The sequence below is a fragment of the Papio anubis genome, chromosome 2 (assembly GCF_008728515.1).
Source record: "Papio anubis isolate 15944 chromosome 2, Panubis1.0, whole genome shotgun sequence".
Lineage (NCBI taxonomy): Eukaryota > Metazoa > Chordata > Mammalia > Primates > Cercopithecidae > Papio > Papio anubis.
Window position 1 is genome coordinate 154,882,461 of NC_044977.1, and position 7,738 is coordinate 154,890,198.

The window sequence follows — 7,738 nt, forward strand, 5'->3', positions numbered from 1 at the left end:
GACAGGCAGATCACTTGAGGTCAGGAGTTCAAGACCAGCCTGGCCAACATGGTGAAACTCTTGTCTCTACCAAAAAAAAAAAAAAAAAAAAAAAAATTAGCCAGGTGTGGTAGCACATGCCTGTAGTCCCAGCTACTTGGAATGGCAGGTGGATCTTTTGAGTCTGGAAGATTGAGGCTGCAGAGAGCCGAGATCGTGCCACTGCACTCCAGCCTGGGTGACAGAGTGAAACCTTGTCTCAAAAATAAAATAAAATAAAAACATCAGGAAAGTTTACATAAAGTTGCTGTTGATTGCTAAATGTGATAGTCTGATCGTGACGCCGAATAAATGTCTTAAAAAAAAAAAAGAAAAAACTATGTATGGATGTCCATTGGAAAGTAAATGAAACAAATTGTAGTATAATCATGCAATGGACTACTATAGCAGTACTGAAAGGAATGAACAATTAATTCACACCACATGGATGAATCTCAAAATAATTTTGTTGAATAAAGAAATAAGACAAAAATTACATGATGTATTATTACCTTTACATAAAATTTTAGAAGATGCAATTAATCTGTAGTGACAGAAAGCAGATCAGTGGTTACCTGGGGATAAGATAAATAGAGGTTTGGGGAAGATAGTTTACAAAGGATGATGAGGTAACTTTTGGAGTTGATGGATATATTCATTATTCTCCTTTTTTTTTTTTTTTTTGAGGCAGGGTCTCTCTGTCACCCAGGTTGGAGTGCAGTGGTGTGATCACAGCTCACTGCAGTCTTGATCCCCCTGGCTCAAGAGATCCTCTCACCTCAGCCTCCCAAGTAGTGGGGGCTAAAAGCATGTGCCACTGAACCCAGCTATTTTTTGTTTGTATTTTCTAGAATCCAGGTCTCACTATATTGCCCAGGCTGGTCTTGAATTCCTGAGTTCATGCAATTTTCCCGCCTCAGCCTCCCAAAGTGCTGGGATTACAGACAGACATGAGCTACCATGCCTGGCCTATATTCATTATGTTGATTGTGGTAATGGTTCCATGGGCATACATATATGTCATAGTTCATCAAATTATAAAGTTTAAATATGTGCATTTTTGTTATATGTCAATCTAATCTCAACAGAACTGTATCAAACATCTATATATATAGTAAGATATACTCAACATGTCTGCCTAGGTGTCACTGACAAAGTATATTTATATTCATCTTTAGTTTATTGATTGCTTATGTTAATTCAGAAAAAAATTGCAATTCTGATCCTGAAAAGTTGTTATTAAATTTTTATTTTTAAAATGTTATATCACTAAGATTAAAGAGAAAGCCTAAAAGCTTCTGGAAATGAATAATAGTGTCTACCTCTGGGAAGAAAACTAACATTCTAGTGTGTGAGAAATAGGCAAGTAACTTTTTACTGTTTGAATTGGTAACATGTGTATAATATTTATATGAAAAAGTTCTTTTTGGTCAGGTGTGGTGGCTCACACCTGTAATCCCAGCACTTTGGGAGGCCAAGGCAGGCGGATCACGAGGTCAGGAGATCAAGACCATCCTGGCTAACAGGGTGAAACCCCGTCTCTACTAAAAATACAAAAAAATTAGCCAGGCATGGTGGTGGGCGCCTGTAGTCCCAGCTACTTGGGAGGCTGAGGCAGGAGAATGGCGTGAACCCAGGAGGCGGAACTTGCAGTTAACCGAGATCGCACCACTGCACTCCAGTTGGGCAATAGAGTGAGATTCCGTCCCAAAAAGAAAAAAAAAAGTTTTTTTCAGAAATAACTTGATTGGGGAGGGTGGGGCTTGGGGGAGAAGAAATAACTTGATTATGACATATATGTAATGAAAGATTGCAAAAGTGATCTGAATATGTTTTCATAATATATTTTAACACAGAGATGATTTATAGCTAACTAAATTAATTAAACATGAAGGGTAAGTTTCTGGTGGTAATGAGGGGATTAAAAAGTTAATTATTGGCCAGGCACAGTGGCTCATGCCTGTAATCCTAGCATTTTGGGAGGCTGAGGCAGGCTGATCACTTGAGGTAAGGAGTTCAAGACCAGCCTGGCCAATATGGTGAAACCCCGTCTCTACTAAAAACTACAAAATTGGCCAGGTGTGGTGGTGCATGCCCGTAATCCCAGCTACTCAGGAGACTGAGGCAGAATTGCTTGAACCTGGGAGGTGGAGGCTACAGTGAGTAGAGATTGTGCCACTGCACTCCAGCCTGGGTGACAGAGTAAAACTCCATCTAAAAAAAATTAATTAATTAATTATCTATGACGACCACACTTCTATCTAATTTATCACTATCACTGAAAACTAGAATGTGTTATACTACATAACACCTTGAGATTTTGAGGGAGGGTAAATTCAAACTAAATCACACTGACCAGCAGAAGGAAGATATTTTCAAATATCCAAAAACTGGAAGTTTATCTCCCATTCTTTAATAAGTAGCTGGGGATGTTCTCCAGCGAATAAGAAGATAAACTAAGAAGACTGTATTAGTCCATTTTCACACTGCTGATAAAGACGTACCTGAGACTGGACAATTTACAAAAGAAAGAGGTTTAATGGACTCACATTTCCACATGGCTGGGGAGCCTCACAATCAAGGCAGAAGGTGAAAGGTATGTCTTACATGGCAGCAGACAAGAGAAGAGAGCTTATGCAGGGAAACTCCCCTTATAAAACCATTGGATCTCTTTTTTTTTTTTTTTTTTGAGACAGAGTCTCGCTCTGTCGTCCAGGCTGGATGGAGTACAGTGGCGTGATCTTGGCTTACTGCAAGCTCTGTCTCCTGAGTTCACACCATTCTCCTGCCTCAGCCTCCTGAGTAGCTGGGACTACAGGTGCCCACCACCACACCTGGCTAATTTTTTGTATTTTTAGTAGAGACAGGGCTTCACCATGTTAACCAGGATGGTCTTGATCTCTTGACCTTGTGATCTGCCCGCCTCGGCCTCCCAAAGTGCTGGAATTACAGGCGTGAGCCAATGCACCCGGCCAGCCATCAGATCTCTTGAGACTTATTCACTGTCATGAAAATAGCATGGGAAAGACCCACCCCCAAGATTCAATTACCTCCCACTGGGTGCCTCCCACAGCACGTGGGAATTGTGGGAGCTACAATTCAAAATGAGAATTGGGTGGGGACACAGCCAAACCATATCATTCTGCCCCAGCCTCTCCCAAATCACATGTCCTCACATTTCAAAGCCGATCATGCCTTCCCAACAGTCCCCTGAAGTCTTAGCTCATTTCAGCATTAACTCAAAAGTCCACAGTGCAAAGTCTCATCTGAAACAGGGCAAATCCCTTCCGCCTATGAGGCAGTAAAATCAAATGCAAGTTAGTTACTTCCTAGATAAAATGGGGGTAAATAGAGCCATTCCAAATGGAAGAAATTGGCCAAAACAAAGGGGCTAAGGCCCCATGCAAGTCTGAAGTCCAGCAAGGCAGTCAAATCTTAAAGCTCCAAATGATCTCCTCTGACTCCATGTCTCACAGCCAGGTCACGTTGATGCAAGAAGTGGGTTCCCATGGTCTTGGTCTCTGCCCCTGTGGCTTTGCAGGGTACAGCCTTCCTCCTGGCTGCTTTCACAGGATGGTGTTGAGTGTCTGTGGCTTTTCCAGGCACATGGTGCATTCTGGGGTCTGGAGGATGGTGGCCATCTTCTTCTCACAGCTCCTCTAGGCAGTGCGCCAGTGGGGACTCTGTGTGTGGGTTCCCACCCAACATTTCCCTTCTGCACTGCCCTAGCAGAGGTTCTCTCTGAGTGCCCCACACCTGCAACAAACTGCTACCTGGATATCCAGGCGTTTCTATACATCCTCTGAAATCTAGGCAGAGATTATTCAATTCTTGACTTCTGTGCACCCACAGGCTCAACAGCATCTGGAAGCTGCCAATGCTTGGGGCTTGAACCCTCTGAAGCCATAGCCTGAGCTGTACCTTGGCCCCTTTTAGTTGTGGCTGGAGTGGCTGGGATGCAGCGTACCAAGTCCCTAGACTGCACAGAGCAGAGGGACCCTGGATTGGTCCATGAAACCATTTTTTCCTCCTAGGCCTCTAGGCCTGTGATGGGAGTGGCTGCTGCAAAGGTCTCTGATGTGCCTTTTTTTTCTTTTTTGAGATGAAGTCTCTCTCTGTTGCCCTGGAGTGCAATGGTGCAATCTTGGCTCACTGCAACCTCTGCCTCCTGTGTTCAAGCGGTTCTCCCTCCTCAGCCTCCCAAGTAGCTGGAACTACAGGCATGTGCCACCACGCCCAGCTATTTTTTTTTTGTATTTTTAGTGGAGACAGAGTTTCACCATGTTGGCCAGGCTGGTCTCTAACTCCTGACCTCAAGTGATTCACTTGCCTCAGCCTCCCAAAGTGCTGGGATTACAGGTGTGAGCCACTGTGTCCGGCCTTTGGAGACATTTTCCCCATTGTCTTGGTGATTAACATTCGGCTCTTTGTTACTTATGCAAATTTCTGCAGCCTGCTTGAATTTCTCTTTAGAAAATGGGATTTTCTTTTCTTTTTTTTTTTTTTTTGAGACGGAGTCTCGCTCTGTCGCCCAGGCTGGAGTGCAGTGGTGCGATCTCGGCTCACTGCAAGCTCCACCTCCCGGGTTCACGCCATTCTCCCGCCTCAGCCTCCGAGTAGCTGGGACTACAGGCGCCCGCCACCATGCCCGGCTAGTTTTTTTTTTTTTTGTATTTTTAGTAGAGACGGGGTTTCACCATGTTAGCCAGGATGGTCTCGATCTCCTGACCTCGTGATCCACCCGCCTCGGCCTCCCAAAGTGCTGGGATTACAGGCTTGAGCCACCGTGCCCGGCCGGGATTTTCTTTTCTATCTCATTGCCAGGCTGCAAGTTTTCTGAAGTTTTATGCTCTGCTTCCCTTTGAAAACTGAATGCCTTTAACAGCACCCAAGTCACCTCTTGAATGCTTTGCTGCTTAGAAATTTCTTCTGCCAGATACCTGAGATCATCTCTCTCAAGTCAAAGTTCCACAAATCTCTAGGGCAGGGACAAAATGCTACCAGTCTTTCTGCTTAAACATAACAAGAGTCACCTTTGCTGTAGTTCCCACAAATTCCTCATCTCCATCTGAGACCACCTCAGCCTGAATTTCATTATCCATATCATTATCAGCATTTTGGCCAAAGCCATTCAACAAGTCTCTAGGGAGTTCCAAACTTTCCCACATTTTCCTGTCTTCTTCTGAGCCCTCCAAACTGTTCCAACCTCTGCCTGTTTCCCAGTTCCAAAGTTGCTTCCACATTTTCGGGTATCTTTTCAGCAGCACCCCACTCTTCTGGTATCAATTTACTGTATTAATCCATTTTCACACTGCTGATAAAAGACAAACCAGAGACTGGGCAATTTACAAAAGAAAGAGGTTTAATGGACTCATAGTTCCATGTGGCAGGGGAGGCCTCACAATCATGGTAGAAGTGAAAGGCACATCTTATATGGTGGCAGACAAGAGAATAGAGTTTGTGCAGGGAAACTCCCCTTTACAAAACCATCAGATCTCATGAGAGTTATTCGCTGTCTCAAGAATAGCATGGGAAAGATTCACCCCTCTTGATTCAATTACCTCCCACAAGGTCCCTCCCACAACACATGGGAATTGTGAGAGCTACAATTCAAGATGAGATTTGAGTGGGGACACAGCCAAACCATATCGCAGACATAGACACTAGAAAAGAGTGGCTCTAACTTTGGAGTGCAGTAAAGGGAAGTCCTCAGTGGTACAGCAGGATTAAAGAACAATTAGATTAAATGGAGGCAGAAGGCCAAACGTTCTTCAGGGGTATGTACCAGGGGGCAAAAGAGAAAGTATCTCTGTAAATGGAAAAACTTGATATGATAAATTAGGTAAAATATTCAGGAGGCAAAAGGGGCAATTTAAAACTCCAGGAAAAACAAAGCCATGCAAGTTTGCTTTTTTTTTTTTTTTTTTTGAGATGCAGTCTTGCTCTTGTCACCTAGGCTGGAGTGCAACTGTGCGATCTTGGCTTACTGTAACCTCCACCTCCTGGATTCAAGTGATTGTCCTGCCTCAGCCTCCTGAGTAGCTGGGATTACAGGCACCTGCCACCACGCCCAGGTGATTTTTGTATTTTTAGTAGAGATGGGGAAGTTTGCTTTTTGTTGTTGTTGTTGTTTTATTTTTGAGATGGTGTCTCTCTGTCACCCAGGCTGGAGTACAGTGATGCTATCATGGCTTACTGCAGCCTTCAATTCCCAGGCTCAAGAGATCCTCCCACCTCAGCCTCCTGAGCAGCTGGGACTACAGGTGTGTGCCACCACGCCCAGCTAATTTTTTGTATTTTTTTGTAGAGCCAGGATTTCACCATGTTTTCCAGGCTGGTCTTGAACTCCCAGGCTCAAGTGATCTGCTATCTTGGCCTCCCAAAGTGCTAGGATTACAGGTGTGAGCCACTGTGCCCAGCCCGTTTGTGATCTAAATATGAAGCAAAGATATTTGGGCAATTGATAATAAGGGAAGATAATCCATTTGATCCTGATGCTCTCTACATTTTCCTTTGAGTGGTTTTCTAGTGGTTTTCACAGTGGTTTGGTGCTTCTGTAAAAGAGAAAATGTAATCCTAGCACACTCCTTAGTCTGGAAGTTGTCTATTAACTGTGTCAACCTATGGACAAAACACAAAAGACTTCTTGGGTTTAAGGGAGGTGAGAAGGTGTGAAGGAAGAATGGTGGTGTTAATAGTGGAGAGTTGTAATACTATCTAAAGTTAAAATGTTATCTAGTGTTTTATCTTGTATTATTCAAAGTTACAAAGAAGCATGGTGGCTCACACCCGTAATCCCAGCACTTTGGGAGGTTAAGGTGGGCAGACCACCTGAGGTCAGTTTGAGAGAAGCCTGACCAACATGGTGAAACCCTGTCTTCACTAAAAATACAAAAATTGGCCGGGCGCGGTGGCTCACCCTGTAATCCCAGCGCTTTGGGAGGCCGAGACGGCCGGATCATGAGGTCAGGAGATCGAGACAATCCTGGCTAACACGGTGAAACCCCATCTCTACTAAAAATACAAAAAAACTAGCCAGGCGTGGTGGCGGGCGCCTGTAGTCCCAGCTACTCGGGAGGCTGAGGCAGGAGAATGGCGGGAACCCGGGAGGCGGAGCTTGCAGTGAGCCGAGATCGCACCACCGCACTCCAGCCTGGGTGACTGAGCAAGACTCCGTCTCAAAAAAAAAAAGAAAAAAAAAATACAAAAATTAGCTGGGCATGGTGGCGCACATCTGTAATCCCAGCTACTCAGGAGGCTGAGGCAGGAGAATTGCTTGAACCTGGGAGGCAGAAGTTGCAGTGAGCCAATATCAGGCCACTGCACTCTAGCCTGGACAAGAGGGAGATTCTGTCTCCAAAAGGAAAAAAGAAAAAAAAAGTTACAAAGAAAACCAACAACAGATGCAAATTTAATGTAACTGTTAAATATTGGACCAGTGGGTATTAACATAATTTTTATCCTTTATAGCAGGGAGTCATTAGATTTTGTCTAAATTTGATATGAGTGTTTTTAGAAATATTGAAGTAATTCCAAACAAACAAATAAAAACATGTAAGAGATGTTATCCTTGGGCAGTGGCCCTGGAGGTGGAGTTAGGATGAAGCTTGGTTGCTTTTCAACATAAGTTCTTTTGTCTTGTTTGATATGTTACAACTTTTTTTGTATCCTTTTATTTGTTGCCACTGTGCATTTCTTTAACTGAAAATAAAATTAGAGG